Source organism: Acinonyx jubatus, chromosome A1, assembly GCF_027475565.1.
Source record: "Acinonyx jubatus isolate Ajub_Pintada_27869175 chromosome A1, VMU_Ajub_asm_v1.0, whole genome shotgun sequence".
In the NCBI taxonomy this organism is placed as follows: domain Eukaryota; kingdom Metazoa; phylum Chordata; class Mammalia; order Carnivora; family Felidae; genus Acinonyx; species Acinonyx jubatus.
This window is the reverse complement of record NC_069380.1, coordinates 144,039,445-144,056,213: the sequence shown is the minus strand read 5'-3', so window position 1 is coordinate 144,056,213 and position 16,769 is coordinate 144,039,445. Positions and strand designations below refer to the sequence as shown.

General features: G+C 40.0%; 1 long non-coding RNA gene across 1 annotated transcript in view; it reads right to left on the bottom strand.

Annotated features, from left to right (window-relative positions):
- The window catches only part of LOC128316057 (uncharacterized), a 289,792-nt gene that overhangs the window by 231,508 nt on the left and 41,515 nt on the right, over positions 1–16,769 (bottom strand). The window contains exon 2 of the long non-coding RNA XR_008299478.1: positions 16,498–16,548. This is a non-coding gene — a long non-coding RNA (uncharacterized LOC128316057). The remainder of the gene's footprint in view (positions 1–16,497; positions 16,549–16,769) is intronic.

Sequence of the window (16,769 nt, the reverse complement as noted above, 5' to 3'; positions counted from 1 at the left end):
AACTTTAGATCTCTCAATCCTAAAAGACTGCCATAGGTGAGCAGTTGTATGTCTTCAAAAATGTTACATCAAAAGCTGTGGTCCTTGGGGAAATAGGAGTTGAGAAATACTGGTGGCAGTGCCATAGTGAGGTATGTGCATGTGTCTGGCAGACTGTCAGAAAAATAACAAGGCTAGGTTTATAGCCTTCTATCTTGTTTCAATACATAATGATAGCTCTTTGGGAAAAAAGTACTGGAAGTAGGCAGAGTAAATGGTGCAGTGGATTTGTAATATATCTCCTTGGCTAGGCTAAACTACACTCCCCAGAACTGCCTTTCCTGTAAGCAGGACAAGCTTGATGAACATGCAAACAGTGCAAATACACAGAGACATGTGTTCAGAAGGAGAAATGATGCTGGGGTTTAAGGCTTCATGTTGAAATTCTTACTAGTTTTATCTTTGAATTTGTGTTTTATAAGTGAAGTCCACTGGGATAGTGAAACATGTTCTAGAGCCTTGGAGCCTTGGTTCACACGTGTTATCACCTCTTACTGCCTCTCTGCCTCCCTGGGAATACCTTCCCATATAGACTACTGCTACCCCTGGTGGGGTCCAGGGCATGGGACAAGGAGGCTTGGAAGCAGGCATACACTCTCTGAATGCCAAGTCATGGGACAGGGCCCAGGGTGCCTGTGAAGTCTGTATACACCCAGTGAGCATCCCATAAGTTAGGGAATGCAGCATTAAATTGCAAATAATGAACACCATGACATAACCAAAAAAAGACTTTGAAAGAAAGGAAAAATCAGTTTTCTTGCTCTTTTGAACAGGGGGCTGCACATTTTCAGTTTGTACTGCCCCACAAATGTTATAGCTGACCCTGCCTGTATATTTCATGTACATGATAAAAAGGATGTACCATGAGAGACATATCGTCCCCCACCCCCATGAGAGACATAGCGGCACAAGATTCAGAGCATGGAACAGAAGCAGCAGCCACAATGATTTTCACTTTTGAAAGATAGAAGCAGATGCTTTTGTAGCTCTTGTACATTATCTTCGACCAGCTGGCATCAACACATTAGCATGTGGCAGCAGGTGGGCTTCCTACTGCTCCACCTCCCCCTAAATTATCGTTCATCATATCCACTTTCTGGACTCCATGATGAGAGACACCACTTTTCCTACATGACATACACATCATAGCTGGAGACATGAAGAACTGACATGAGCCCCAGTATACGCTTAAAGCTTCCTGTTTGTCCTTGCTTTTCTCCACTCTATATCCATCTTCCCTCCTAGACTGCCCACCTTGGAGACTTTGGGCTCCAGCATCCAACACAAAGACTACTGCTTAACCAGCTACTATAACTGTGAAAAGTTAAATGCCTGTAATGACAAGTCTCACATATTATATCTCCTAGTGGTCCTGCTTGTCTAACTGAACTGTGACTAGTAAGTACAGCAAATTAAAAAAAAAATTTCATGTTTATTTATTTTTGACAGAGAGAGGGGGAGAGAGACAGAGTGCTAGTGGGAGAGGGGCAGAGAGAGAGGGAGACATAGAATCTGAGGCAGACTCCATCCAGGCTCTGAGCTGTCAGCACAGAGCCCAACATGGGGCTCAAACCCACGAACTGTGAGATCATGCCTGAGCTGAAGTCGGTCACTTAACCAACTGAGCCACCCAGATGCCCCTAGTATGGCAAATTTTTTAAACCTTAGAATAGGTTGGGGAAATAGGACTACATATGTAAAAATGAAAACAGAAAATAACACGATGTCATGAAATTATATCTTACATTTGTACAATCCTTTGCAATTGACCTACATTGTCTTATTTGGTCATAACCATAAGCCCTATGAGGTAGGTTAGGACAGCTATTACAATTTCCATTTTACAGATGGAAGTGAGACATCAGGGATTAAATGTCTTGGCCAGTGTCACATAAGTAGGAAGTGGCAGAGTAGCAAATGGTCCTTTTTTTTTTAATATTTATTTATTTTAGAGAGAGTGCAAGTGGGGGAGGGGATAGTGAGAGCAGGGCAGAGGATCTGAAGCAGGCTCTGTGCTGACAGGCTGACAACAGCAAGCCTGATGCGGGGTCCGAACTCAGGAACCATAAGATTATGAACTGAGCCGAAGTCAGATACTCAAGTGACTGAGCCACCCAGGTGCCCCTGGAACTGGTCTTCTAATGCCTTTCCCAGTGCATTTCCACTGACCTAGAGGGCCTCTTTAAATATGAAGTAGTAAGATTGACTATGAAGCTCACATCTTTGGTGGAATGAGATCCAATTCAAACAGGAGATAAGGTCTCTAGTTCTCAGTTATGTAATTATATTTTTGCTCCCTGCACATTAGATAAGCAGACTGTGCACCATTCAGTTCACATCTTTACAAACTGTCACTCAACACTCAACAGTCTAGCTTCCAATCTCAGAAAATGGAAAAGACATTCCAAATAACTGCAAGTGTTTCTAAAACTCACTGGTACCTTTTAATGCTCACAGACAGAAGTTTTGTAGATAACAGAGATGTAAGCAGTTCTCATCATTGTAATTCATGTATCTGATACATCATAGTGAGGTTTGGCAATTGTTTTATGGTTGTGAAAAAAAATGAGCTTTATTTCAAACAAATCATCAAAATTCCACAATAGACTACAAAACTAAGTGAGACTTTGTTTTTCTATTTTTACTAACCACCAAAATGAGAACTAAGTCATTCTATTAAAGGCTTTGAGCTACATCCATACAATGAATACACCAGCACTGTGCAAAATCCAGAGGAAATGCAAATTTGTACTATTTGTCAACAACTGCAAAACCCAGCCCTAATAAGGCTTTTGTTATTATAGTCTTCCCCTGTGAGAGAAAGCAACAGTTGAAATTACAAGGGAAAGAACCAAATTGCCTCTAATGAATTCTGTTCCCCTAGGAGGATCTTATAAACCCATAGATCATGACTCTGTTCTCCATAACCACCAGCAAGCACCTCCTATAGAGAACCAGCCCCAGTGCACCCCACCACCCATGCTACACCTGTCCATATCAAATGTTCCCAAGATGCACGGGAATAGGAGCCACCCGGGCCAGAGCTCTGACACTGCCTAGACTCATCCTCTGAATTACTCCAGTTCATGTTCACCTCCTGGTCTCATGAGAAGGTGAAAAGATGGCTTTATTCTTTGGATATCAAGCAGAGGAAGCACAGGTAGCACAGGAAGCTTCAAGTGGCCCTCATTTATTCATTAGTTAACTCCTCATATTTATCAAGAGTTTACTTCATGCTAGACATCGTACTTGGCCTGAGGACACAGTGGCGAGAAAGACAGATGCAAACCCCCTCAAGCAGTTTGCAGTGCAGCATAGGATGCAGACGTTAGTCAACATTCGTTCAAATAAATGGACCACTGCCAACTGAGGTAAGCACTGGGAAGTATAGGTTTATACTGCCAGGAGATATGTTAATACATAAGCCTAACCACATTCAAGGGCTGAGACAGGCCTCCCTTGTGAGAGACATTTGTGTTGATGCTGAAGGAGAAATAGATGAAGGGGTGAAGAAGATGTGCTAAGCATTTCTAGAAGAGGGAACACATGCCTGATGTGGGGTATCAGTGGAAGCCCTGACCTTGGCCAGTTAAAGAATAAGCAATAGATTCTGGACTGAGGAGATTATAGGCCTGGGCAAGAAATAGGGGTGAAGGATAAAATATGAGGCTTGAGGAGGGCAACGTTCATCTATCTTAGTGCTGTAACTCAGGCTAGCCCTGCACGCATAACTAAGTAATGTGTGTGTTGAAAGGAGGGCTGAGGCAGGGAATGGAGAAACTCTGTCCCCATTTCGGCAACAAGAGCCCAGAATGATACTTGATGCAGCATAAGTCTAGCCTGCTGTTCCTTTTTTAATACTCCCTTCCAGTTCTCAGGGCTCTTTCTCTTTCCCCACAGCCTTCTGTAGTCTCTAGCATCTTCCTGCTGCTCAGGCCTGCCCTTCCTACCTCAAGTACCTGAGTTCACATACCACATACCTCCTGCTTAGTATCAGGAGGAGAAATGTGATTACCAATAAGCTTAGAGGTATCAGTGGGTAAGAGGTATTTTTCCCTTACAGCTTACTAACTCTAATGGATTTCCTGAAGGAGGACTCATTTTCTGAGTAGAGGAAGCTTCCATGTATGTTTGAAGAACCGGGACCAGCAAGCTTTTATTGCCCTTTGGAAAATGACCTCCTTCAATTTCACATTAATAAACTGGAGACTTCAGGAAACAAGGGGCAAAAAAGAAAAAAAAAGGGACCAAGTGTCAGTCCCCAGGAGTGGTCCCTGCCTCTCCCTACAGTGATGGAGTCCAGATGGAGAGCAGTGGAAAGGCCTGTATCTTTTTGAAGGATCAGAAGTTCTCTCTTGAAAGCAAGCCATTCAGAATGCTAACAAGGAATGAAAAATATACCACCACTTCTGAGAGTAGGTACTCATATCTTGAAAGATTTCCTTTTGCCCTGGTATTGACACTAATATATAAGAAAAAAGTATGCATGTGTGAGTGTGTGTGTGTGTGGGGGGGGGGGGTTGTGTACATTTTTTGTGAGTTGCTAAATGTTTAGAAAATCAATAATTTTCTCAAAAAATTTTATCAAATAAAACTCATGTGTAAAGATTATTGTAAGTAATGGGGCACCTGGGTGGCTCAGTCGGTTGAACATCCGACTTCGGCTCAGGTCATGATCTCAGAGTCCGTGAGTTTGAGCCCCATGTCAGGTTCTGTGCTGACAGCTCAGAGCCTGGAGCCTGCTTCAGATTCTGTGTCTCCCTCTCTCTGCTAAATATCTAAAGGAAGACATTTTTCCTTTCATTCTAAAAGTTCAACAATATATATATTTGATACATTTTATATGACAGCCTATTTTGGAGAAAATCAGGTAGGAGTACCTGGGTGGCTCACTTCGTTAAGCATCTGACCTCAGCTTAGTCCTAATCTCACAGTTCATGGGTTTGAGCCCCATAGTGAGCCGTCTGCTGTCAGCACAGAGCCTCCCTTGGATCCTCCGTCCCCCTCTCTTTCTGCCCCTCCCTCCCTCACTCACTCTCAAAAATAAATAAACATTAAAAATCAAAAAATCAGGTAGAATTCAAGAGATATATATTAGTTCAAATTTATGTCATATTTTAAAGCTATCAAATAAACTACAATTATTTTATTCAAAAAATACTAAATAAGATAAAAAAGAGAAGTGACTGTTACAACTGTTCTGAGCCTTTGAGTAATATATGCGCTACCATTTAGCCCAGTCTCTGCCACAACCTAATAAACTTAATATTTACAGTGCTGGAGTGATGATCCATTAAAGGCTTGATTTTGTTGGTTAGGGCTGCCATAACAAAGAACCACAGATGTAATGGTTTAAACAACAGAAATGTATTTCCTCACAGTCCTGGTAGCTAGAAGTTTGAGATCTAGGTGTTAGCAGAGTTGGTCTCATCTTAGGCCTCTCTCTTTGGCTTATATGTGACATCTTCTCCTTGTGTCTTCACATAGTTCTCTCTTTCTCTCTCTGCACCTATGTGTGTTCAAAACTCCTCTTCTAGTAAGAACTCCAGTTATGAGGGCCCACCTTAATGATCTCATTTTAACTTAATTACTTCTCGAAAAACCCTATTTCCAAGGACAGTCATATTCTGAGGTGCAAGTGGTTAGGGTTCAACAAATGAATTCTGAGGTGATATAGCTCAGTCCAGACAAGAAGTAATGATGCATGAATTAAGAAGAAGCCACTCAAATACATATAGGAATAGGGCTAAGAAGCTGTGAGACCAACCTGGGCAGAAACCCACCATTATGTGCCCTGTCCCTGAAGAGACTAAACCCAAAGGATGGAAGAGAAAGCTCAGAATAGCTGTCCAACTTTACTACCTTCTGAATGGGAAAAAAAATACTTGATGGTTACAGGTAGTTTATACTTGAGAGGATAAAACTGGCTGAAACTCCTGTTTCCCTCCCCTAATTGTGGCCTTAAGTTATTTGATCCTCTTGAATTAGCTGAGAATTCAGACAGGAAGGTCCATCCAGCCGTGCTGATGGTGGATATTAACAAGCCCAGTTCTACTTCTCAGGCTTTCAAAGGATATTGTTTGGCTATATAGGTAGGAGCCAATTCTAGTGATATCTCTGGCATTGTTAACACATTTCTCTTCAGAAACAAATACAGCATGGCTTGTCTAACTAAAGTAAAATAGGCATTAATCCTAAAAGTCAGAAATCTGTGGGGTTTTTTATTTGCTTTTTAAATTAACTATCCATTTTAACTTTCAGTGCTCTTTAAAATATTTGCCAACTTACTTTGCATGAAATGTGTTTTACTTTTAAAATTAGAAAGAAAACTTTTAAACAATTACATCATTCTAAAAGTTCCTTTCTGGGGAAAAAAATAGTCTTCAGTTTTTGTTGTTTTAATTTGCTCAGTAATTTTTACTTCTCCTAATTAAATAAGTATGATCCTAAACTGGGTAAAATAAATTTTTGGTGAGTGAATCACATGTTCCAATTATAACTTCAGAGGAGTGTCTATAAGGGGAATAATTTGGGGGCCACAAGCAATGTAAACTTCATTCTGTAAATGTCCCTCCTCTTGTCAATTGCAAACATAGCCATTTTTGAAAGAGGAAGACATTATAACAAATACTATAATTAGCACGAGGCAGATACCAGAACTCCTCTCCTGAAGAAATTTTACTTTTAATGAACTGACTTTGTAGTTTTCCACACAGTGGGGAAAAAAATATCTGCTATACATGCTATACATCTGAGAAAGAAGATCCTTGTGTCTCAACACAGATAGTTCCCAATTTATGATGGTTTGACGTAAAGATTTTTCTGACCTTACCATGGTGCAAAAGCAATATCCATTCAGTAGAAACCATACTCCTAATTTTGAATTTTGATCTTTTCCCAGGCTAGCAATATGTGATACGATACTCTTTCATGATGCTGGACAACAGCAACAAGCCACAACTCTGGTCAGCCATTCCATCACGAGGGTAAACAACTCATCTGCTTACAACCATTCCGTACCCACACAACCATTCTGTTTTTTACTTTCAGTACAATATTCAATAAATTACATAAGATAGCCAATACTCTATTATAAAATAGGCTTGTGTTAGATGATTTTGCCCAACTGTAGGCTAAGTAAGTGTTCTGAGCACATTTAAAGCAGGCTGGGCTAAACTATGATGTTCAGTAGGTCAGGTGTATTAAATGCATTTTCAATGGTTTATTGGTATGTAACCTCCTTGTAAGTTGAGCAAGATTCACATATGAAGAACTTCTACAATCAATAATAGACAACCCAATTTAAAAAAATTAACAAAGCTTTCAATGGTCAGTTTACAAAAGAAAATATACTAAGGCCAATAAGCCCATACTAATATACCTAACACCAGTAATTATCAAATAAGTACAAATTAAAACCACAGCGATCTACCAATTCACACCCACTGGAATAGCTAAAACCAACAGCTGATGGCAAGGATGCGGAACAACTAGAACTCTCAGATATTCACGATGTGAAATATATACAACAATTTTAAAAAACTATTTGGCAGTTTCTTTTTAAACTAAACATAGCTCATGACTTAGCAATTCCAATCCTAGGTATTTACTTGAGAGACATGAAAAATTTTGTCCACAAAAGACTTGTGCAATAATGTTTAGAGCAGCTCTATTCAATAACTCCAAACTGGAAGCATCCCCAAAGTCCAACAATAAAGGAATGGAATAATAAATTGTGGTGCATTCTGATAATGTAATACTACACAGAATAAAGAATGAATTACTAATAAACATAACAGCAAAGATACATCTCAAAAACAGTGCACTGTACAAAAAAAGCCAGACAACAGTGCATCCTGTTTGATTCCATTTTTATGACACTCAAGAACCAGCAAAACTAAATAAACTATGGAGAGAGAACTGAGAAAAATGGTGCCTATGGGATGAGGTTTGACAGGAAGGTGGTAAGGGTGGTAAGTATGTAGTGCATAATTCTTGTCAAAATTCATCGAATCAGGCATTTAAGATCTTTGATTTTTATTGTATACAAATTTTATTTCTATTTAAATGTTACAAAGAGCTTTTTAAGGGCCCCTGGGTTGCTCAGTAGGTTAGGCATCTGACTGGCCATTTTGGCTCAGGTCAGGATCTCAAGGTTCTTGGACTCAAGCCCAACATCAGGCTCTATGCTGATAGCACAAAGCCTGCTTGGGATTCTATCTCTCCCTCTCTCTCTGCCCCTTCCCAGGTCATGCTCCCCTGCTCTCTCAAAAATAAATAAGCATTAAAAAAATGTTAAAAAAGATTTTTTAAACAAAAGTCACTTTGCACTTTTCCAACATTTCATGTACACCCCATTGCACTAATTTCATTTGCAACTTATAGGACTTGCCCAATGGCTGCTCATATGTCTCCTGCACACAGTGATACAACCCTTCTAGGGAGGTAAAAGGGAACGGCACCAGTGAGCCCACTCCAGGGCAGGGCCTTTCCTGTTTGCAAGGCCAATACAACACAGGGCCTGTGACAAACAAATTAAAATCTAAAGACCCTCTTTAAGAGCCATTAGGCCCCACAATGAGAACAGAGGCCCTGGAGCCATTCAGACCAGGGTTTAAGTCCCAGCTCAAGCATTCTGTAGATTTGAGCAGGCTAGTTAGCATCTCTGAATCTCCATTCCTTCATTTATAAGAACTATTCTGCAAAATCAAACACCATGTTAATAACATGCCTAGATTGGGACTTTGCACATAGTAGGCCATTGATAAGGTACAACTGCCACTGGCCAATCAGCTCCTGAAAGGAAGGAACCATGACTGTGTGACACATAGTAGGTATTCAATAAATATTTAATAAATGAGTGAGTAGCCTGAGAAATTTCTATTTTAATTCCTATAAGAAAATGCCAAGAGATAAAACCAAGAAGCAGCAGGACAGATCAAACAGCAGTATTTTTGCCAATATACTGTCTTATCTCAGCATACATCCCAGTACTTTATCTGAAATCCTTGGGATGAGATGTGTTTCAGAATTCAGAAATTTTCTGATTTTGTAAACGTAATGGTGCCTACACCATATGTATGTCACCTATCCTATAGACTGGGCAGCACTCCACATCAAACATATTAATACTTCCACAGGAAAACTTACAAATATTCACATTAAATGGCATAAATGAAGATAAAACTAGTCTCATATCAGTTTAGGTTCAGTGTTTGTTTGTTTTGTTTTTTTAATGTTTATTTTCGAGAGACAGAGAGACAGAGAGAGAGAATCAGAGTATGAGTAGGGGAGGGACAGAGAAAGACAGAGACGCAGAATCCAAAGCAGGCTCTAGGCTCTGAGCTGTCAGCTCAGAGCCCATCGCGAGGCTAGAACTCACGAATCATGAGATCATGACCTGAGTCGAAGTCTGATGCTTAACTGACTGAGCCACCCAGGCGCCCCAGCTTAGGTTCAGTTCTGACATCAAATAAATTTGTTTAAAAATAAAAAATTTTAAAAAGCTGTTAGGATTGTATAATTGTTGGGAACCCTCTAACAGCTAACATTCAGGTAGCACCAACAAAGTACCATGCACTCTAGCCTAAGCACTTTGTGTTATCAACCCATTTACTCTTCACAACAATGTTACAAAGTAAGTGTTACTATTATTTCCATTTTAATGGCAAGGAAACTGAGGCACAGATGGGGTAGGTAATTTGCCCAAGGTCATATACTTCCTCCTGGAATCTTTACTCTTCATCACTCTCCTAGAATACCCTCAACCTCTCCCTTTGTCAGTATGTGCAATATGGGCCTTGAGGAAGTATCCATCCTCACTCCACCGTCATGCCCCCAAATCAAAAAATACTAAAGAAAATCGGCACTCAGCTTTCCATCTTTTCCATCTTCTCCATCCTCCACTTGGAAAACTGAAGGTTATTGAAAGTAGTGACTTTAAAAGATCTGTTCTCCTTAAAAGACTCAAAAAAGATATTCTCATTTGCCTGAGATAATCAAACTAAAGCAGAAGCAAGAAATCCAGCTTTAAAAAAAAAATTATTTCAAGCAGATTACAAATAAAAGGACACATTCACAAAAGGTGAACTTTTTCAGCAATGTAAGCTGTAGAAGAAAAGCCAAAAAGCCTACAAAGCAGAATAACACTCTTTCAGCAGCCACCAGGTCATTAAAAAACACAAATTTATGGGTAGCCCAGCCACCTTATCAAGGGAAAACAATATAAAAACCTCACAGCTCTGAGGGGTAAAAAGTAGAGCCTACTTGCAGAAGAGAGGAAAGTTCCTGCATCAATCATGCAGCCCGCCCAGTGTTAACAACTTCTAAACAGTGAAGGTGAAAGAACATTTGTTTGCCAAAAGGTCACTTTCCCAATTCAAGGGGGGAAGGTTTAGGAGCACATGTTGGAAACTTTGCCTCAGCATGCCTGTTATTTTACCCTGGGGCACAGTTTGCCTACGAAACAAGGTTGGTGGTAGAGAGCAATTAGTCTGGCGGCTAATCAGTGTCATTTGGCTGTAACTTTTCAGTAAACCATCCCAACCTAAAGGAACTATGCTTCAACACTGGTTTTGTTTCTATGGAAAATCTCAACCACTGAGGATGCAACCCCCGGAGTATACACATCCCCTCAGTCAGTCAATATTTACTGAGTCTTTAAGGTACTTAGACTATAATATGTGCTTGGGAACACTTGTTAAACCCAGTCTCCTCCCTACAAATGGTTTAAAATCTTATTTAGGGGAAATTAAAAAGGTACAGAAAATATACATGGATGCAAGAGTTGGCAAAATATTTTGAGTTATATTTGCTTCATATTCCAACCTCACTGAACTCTCAGAAAATAGCCAAACATACTTAGGTCAAGTAGGTTCAATTTCCAAACAGTGATGTTTGTCAAAAACAATTTCTTTACTCCTCACACTACCTCAACACATAATAAAGAGCAATTCCTACATACAGGGCAGGGCAAAAAGAAATGCAGGTCTTACTCAACAAGTGGTTGTTGAATTAAATTGAAATCCTGCTACACTCAACGTAGAGGGTTTTGTTCATGCATCTTAACTGGGAATGATTCACTAACCACCAGTGGCATGTGCTTTTATGATTTAGAAAAACATTCTCCTCAATACAACCTACATTCATTCCAGTGGGAAAGCTTCTGAGTTCACAGCCATGACTTCTAAGTTAACCTTTCACGTCCACAAAATGCGAAATTGCTACTGCTAAAGGTAACTTGTTTTCAGTATTGGCCTGGCCTGATTTTTTAGTATTGTTTTCAGAATGCCACCCCAAGATTTTCTGTTGACTCGGGCATGTTTTGAAGTGGAGAGTGGAAAGACAGTGAGAGATGATGAGAAGAAAACCAGTTAAGGGATTAAGGTGACTTGGGCAGAGCAGAAAGAACCCTCCAGCTCCCTATCCCCAGTCCCACCTCATGCAGGGTGGGGGACAACTTTCACCCTAAGAAGTTCAGCTCCTTAACAGCTCAGGCTGACTGAAGCAAAGAAAGTTCCTTACCTTTTCTGAGGTGACCCAGCCTTTCTTAAAGCGAGCCAGGTATGAATATATTGATGTGAGATATCAGGCCATGAATTTCATGTTCTCACAATGTGGTAGAGTACTTCTTCAGTAATTAATGAATTAATTAAGAAGAAAATTTTAAGCCAGATATGAGCTGAAGTCAGCCAAACTTTTAAGGGGTAAGTAAAAAGGACCCCAAATCTATCCTATGACCAGCAAAAATAAACAAATAAACAAACAAACAAACAAATTCCTCTCATCCCCCTGCTTACCCTTTATGGAGTCTTTTCCCCTTAGGTTCCTCCTCTTTCCCAAATCAATTACTATCATAACAAATACTTACAAAGAGCCTAGTAGATGCCTCTTGGGCAGTGGGGGATGTTATGTGAACAAAACAGGTGCAGTGTTCCCACTTTACAGTCTGGTGAGGACAACAGGCTTCAAACAGGGACATTCACAGCCTGTTGGGCTCACAGAACAAAAATGAAGTGACAGAGGCTTATATTCAGCCCCTGTAGGAAGAAAGAAAGCTACAGTAGATGATTTTTCCATGGAAAGGAATGATGCCATGCAGCTGAGAGTGCTAAAGTGGTTTCCAACAACGAAGACCAATGGACCACATCAAAGGCAGTTTGCCAAAAGCACTGCTATGGCCATGACAGCAACCAACGAAATTGTCACCAATATGGACAGTACTTCAAATATGAATAACTGTATTTGAGAAGAGCTGCTAAATTATGGCCCTGTATTGCAAACCTTTTACAAACAGACCACTTACTCATGATAGATTGATACTGCTTTATACACTATTCTAGCAAGTATGGTTATCTAGCACTGTTTTCTAACTTTTTTCACCACATGGACATAGTGATAATGACCATATTTATATACTGCTCACTTAGGTCAGCTGACAAAACTGCCAATAAAAGCAATGCCTGAAGGCTCTGACTACCCAGCCCCTCCTATGTGCCCTGAGGAACAGCTCCAACCTATAATTTACATGCTTCCCACCACACCCTGGTTGCCTGCTTCCTTCTGTTTCCCTCACTGTAACCAGAAAGTCTTGCAAAGGTGGCCATTTTCCCCACTCCACAACAACAACAAGTTGTTTCGTTTGTGTTAAATTTGCATATACCCTAGTCCCATTTGGCATCTAGATGGTAGAGACCAAGGATGCTGCTAAAATAAACATCTTGCAAGGCATAGGACAGTCCTTGCTTCTTGTTATGACCTCTGGCTTATATCCCTTCCCCTCACTAAAGGAATTTTTGGCAGGTTATTACTATGCCCTTGTTTTAATTGTAATTAATCCAAATCATGCTCAGTTTAATATGAGAAGATCACCAACCAGTTGAGGAGGAGGCTACTACAGAGAAATTTACCTGGATATTCAGTGTATGAGTTCAGAATGACCAAGCATTAGGTGACTGACCTGGCTTAGGTGACAAAAAGCCTAGTAGCTTCTACAAAACCTGGTGGGGGGGGAGGGGGGGAGGGCAGTGCGCAGAAGGAATTCGGGAGTAGGAAAGAAAGAAGAGAAGGAAGATGAGGGCAGAGACTAAGTATAGATACAACTAGTAGGAAACAAAACTATTTTTAAACTAGGCCAGGGATGACTGACTTCGTTATGGGAGACTATTCTAACTATTCTAACATTATGCCTGTCTCCCCAGTAATTCACTAGCATTCTATCAATGCTTTCAGAATGCTTCCCTCCCTCCTTCCCATCTTGAGGCCTTGCACATACCATTCCTTTTTCACCTTCACCAGTGGCTCTAACTCAGGTGATTTTGCCTCCCAGGGAACATTTAGCAATATCTGAAGACAATGATGGTTGTCACAGCTAGAGAAGGTACCATTGGCACTTAGCTGGTAGAAATCTCAGATGGTACTAAATATCCTCTAATGCACAGGACAGCTCCAAACCAAAGAATTACCCGGTTCAAATGTCAGTAGTGCAGAGGCTGAGAAATCCTGCTCTACCGTCATGCTCTCTTCACCTACCACTTGGCAATTTACTCAGGAAAGACTTCTGATTCCTCTAAGACACAGCACTTATCCCAGCCTGGATGCCTCCTACACACTACTGCATGTCTCACAAATGTAATAAAAACCCTGTTTGTTCTATCTGTGTTCACTGCAAGGTTGAGAGTTCCATAAGAACCAAGCTCATGCCTGTCTTTCTGGTCACCATACATTCAGTGATTGACACATGTCCTAACATTTGTTGGATGAAACAAAAGTGTCTAGGGATGCCACCTGGAGAGCAGTCTTCAGAACAGTTAAAAAGCCACAATGTACCAGTCTCAACACTTACACTCATATCTCATTTTTCATTGACAATGGCCCTTCGTAACATGATTATCCATCTTCTTAACTGAATTGGCCTACAAATGCCTTTGGCTGCTTTAAAGTCAAATACTTTCTCAAAAAACAAAAAAGTTTCTGCATTACAGGCATTCAAGAGAATGGGACTCAGCCCTGTAGACAATATGCTGAGTAACAGAAAGCACATCTTTACAAGATCAACACTTTGAAAGGGACAACACTAGTGTAGACGTGCAAGCTTGAACATGCTTGTTTAGATGTCAGTTTCATTACTTAATAACCATAACATCATTCTTTGTATCACTCTAGGGGAAATGCACAAAAATAGGATGCCTGACTATTCTGTGAATGAAAAGAACAAGAAACAAAAGTGTTGCAGGATTTTTTACCACAATACCCAAGATTCGTTGTCTCACCACTTCAAAGAATGAAGAGATGGACACTAAATAAGCAGCAGGCAAAAGTTTGTTAAGAGTATAAGATTAGAAAGAATAGTAGGGAATCTCTCTTTACAGAGGGGGGACACTTGAAAGTAAATGCCAGAGGACTACAGACAAGGGGTCCTTGTTTTATAAGGTTCTGATCACCCCCCCTCTTCCCTTCCTCCTTGTTCCTTCTCAGGTTCTACCCTTAATGGCTGGACAACTTTAGGTGCTGGATTGTCCATTCCTGATTGGCTCGTTTCCATTGTATGAGGGGTGGCCTATGGCCAAACTGTTCCTTGTGGGTCATAGGTTTTATGGTCTACTACTTATTTTTAGTTAGGCCTTTTGTCCAATTCCTCGGGGATACCTGAGGGGGAGTAGGTGGTGTCTGTTACATTTTTAAGAGGAACTTTACACCTGGGGGGTGGGGGGGATTGGTGTGGTCAGACACTCCCAGCATCGTTCCAAAATATGTCTTCTCTATTTTATTCTATCCTTTCCTATCAAAAAGGGTATGAAATACAGGCGATATTTTAGAGGTTTCCAAAGTCTACTGAAAAATACATCCTTTGGAAATCAGGTAGAGCTGGGTTCAAATACTGGCTCTGTCTCTTACTAAGTGTGTGACCTTAGGCAGTTTTCCTAAATTCTCTGACAGTTTACTAATCTAAAATGCAAATGAAAATCACTGTAAGGATTAGTTGAACAATACTCTTAAAGTACTAGCATAACACTTAACTCTATACTCTGAAGAAGCTGTATATGATAAAGGTCTACTTCCCATAAAAGAATTAAAACACCATTGTAACTCCAAAATGATGTAAACAGAGAAGGCAGGCTGAGAATACTCTGCCATTAATTTGGCAAATGTTTATAGAGCCTGGGGTCTTCTACTACGTTACAGTAGTGAAGAAGAGTGAGGATCTTACCACAATGGAAGTTCTCTAAATAGTTGCTGCTCACTGATCCTGATAGTAGGTAGGATAGCAGGTCCAAAAAATAATGCATACCACACCCCACCACAGTTTTCTAGCCTTGAAAAATTGGTCCTAATCATATTTATATTATTCATATATATTCATATTATTTTGCATTATTTGATTGTAAAAAAAAAAACCCTACTCTGAGTAATTTTAACAAATGATAATTCAATGCAAAAATGTGGTGTGCCTCAGAGAACCAAAGGCCTAAAGAACCAGGCTCAAGACTGGTAGAGAACAGAGCCTGACTTTTCCCACCTCATCAAAGCTGCCACAGAATGAATCTGTTACAGGCATTGGTTAGTTTAATCTCTGTTCCTGAATCTTCAGGCATCAAGATTTCAGAAGAGAGAGAGTAAACTATTTTAGGACACACACTAACCTCTTAGCTAGGGAAGGTTAAATTACCTTAAATTACAATCCCAGCAAGACTGCCCACAATAGCAGACAGGTCTTTCATAAAATGGAAATTGGGGTAGTGCTACCAAAAGAGAAAGAATGGATGCTGATGGCTACAATGCAACAAATATCGCCATCAATGACAAAAACAGGAGCTAGCTTTTTGAGTGCTTACCACCTACCAGATGCTCTATTAAACACCTTTATCTCCTATCTTATTGAATTATTACCACAATTCTATGAGATAGAAAGTATTATTACCACCACTTTAAAGATTAACAAATTGAGCTCATATATGTTAAATAATGTGGCCTGGGTTACACAGCCAGAAACTGAAATATGATCTGATACCAAAAATGCACTTGACCACTATGGTTTCTACTTTTCCTCATCTCTGGGCAGTAAATGAGTGCTCAACACTCCAAATTTCAGTATTAAAAAGAAAACCCTAAAAACTTCTGTGCTATGCTATGGTAAGTATATTTGGTGTTGGCCACAGTGAACAGTAATCTAGTTATAGGATAGCAGGCAACAGCACCCACAGAGCTAATAAATGAAATGTAGAAAGCCAGAATTATGGTATTCAAAATGGGGAGAATAGTAATTTATTGACTACAAATTCTTTCCTTATCTCTCAGTAGCTTAGAAACTGTTAACCTTGGCAATAAACAAACAACTTACTGCAAATTGGATTCCAACCACCAGCATGAGCAGGTTTTCAATGAAATGTCTATGGATTATTCAAACTCAATAAAGAACTAAGAATACACAAATATCATCTATCATGATGTTAGTTTTACCTTTAAATTGAATTCTCTGATGCTGAATTGATGCAGAGAAGTTGAGGTTTCCTGCAAAATGTGGAATAAAATAATAAGTATTTCTAATTATGTTATACTGTTCAAAATTTTAAATAATCTTATACAACTTCAACAATACTAATAAATAACAGTCAGTGTGCAGAATTGGACACCAGCCACCCCTCCCTAAGTGTCCATTCATGAAGGTCATGCTCACTGTCCTGTCAGCCAGATGCAGACCTGACCCTGGATGCAGTATGGGTGGTGGGGCA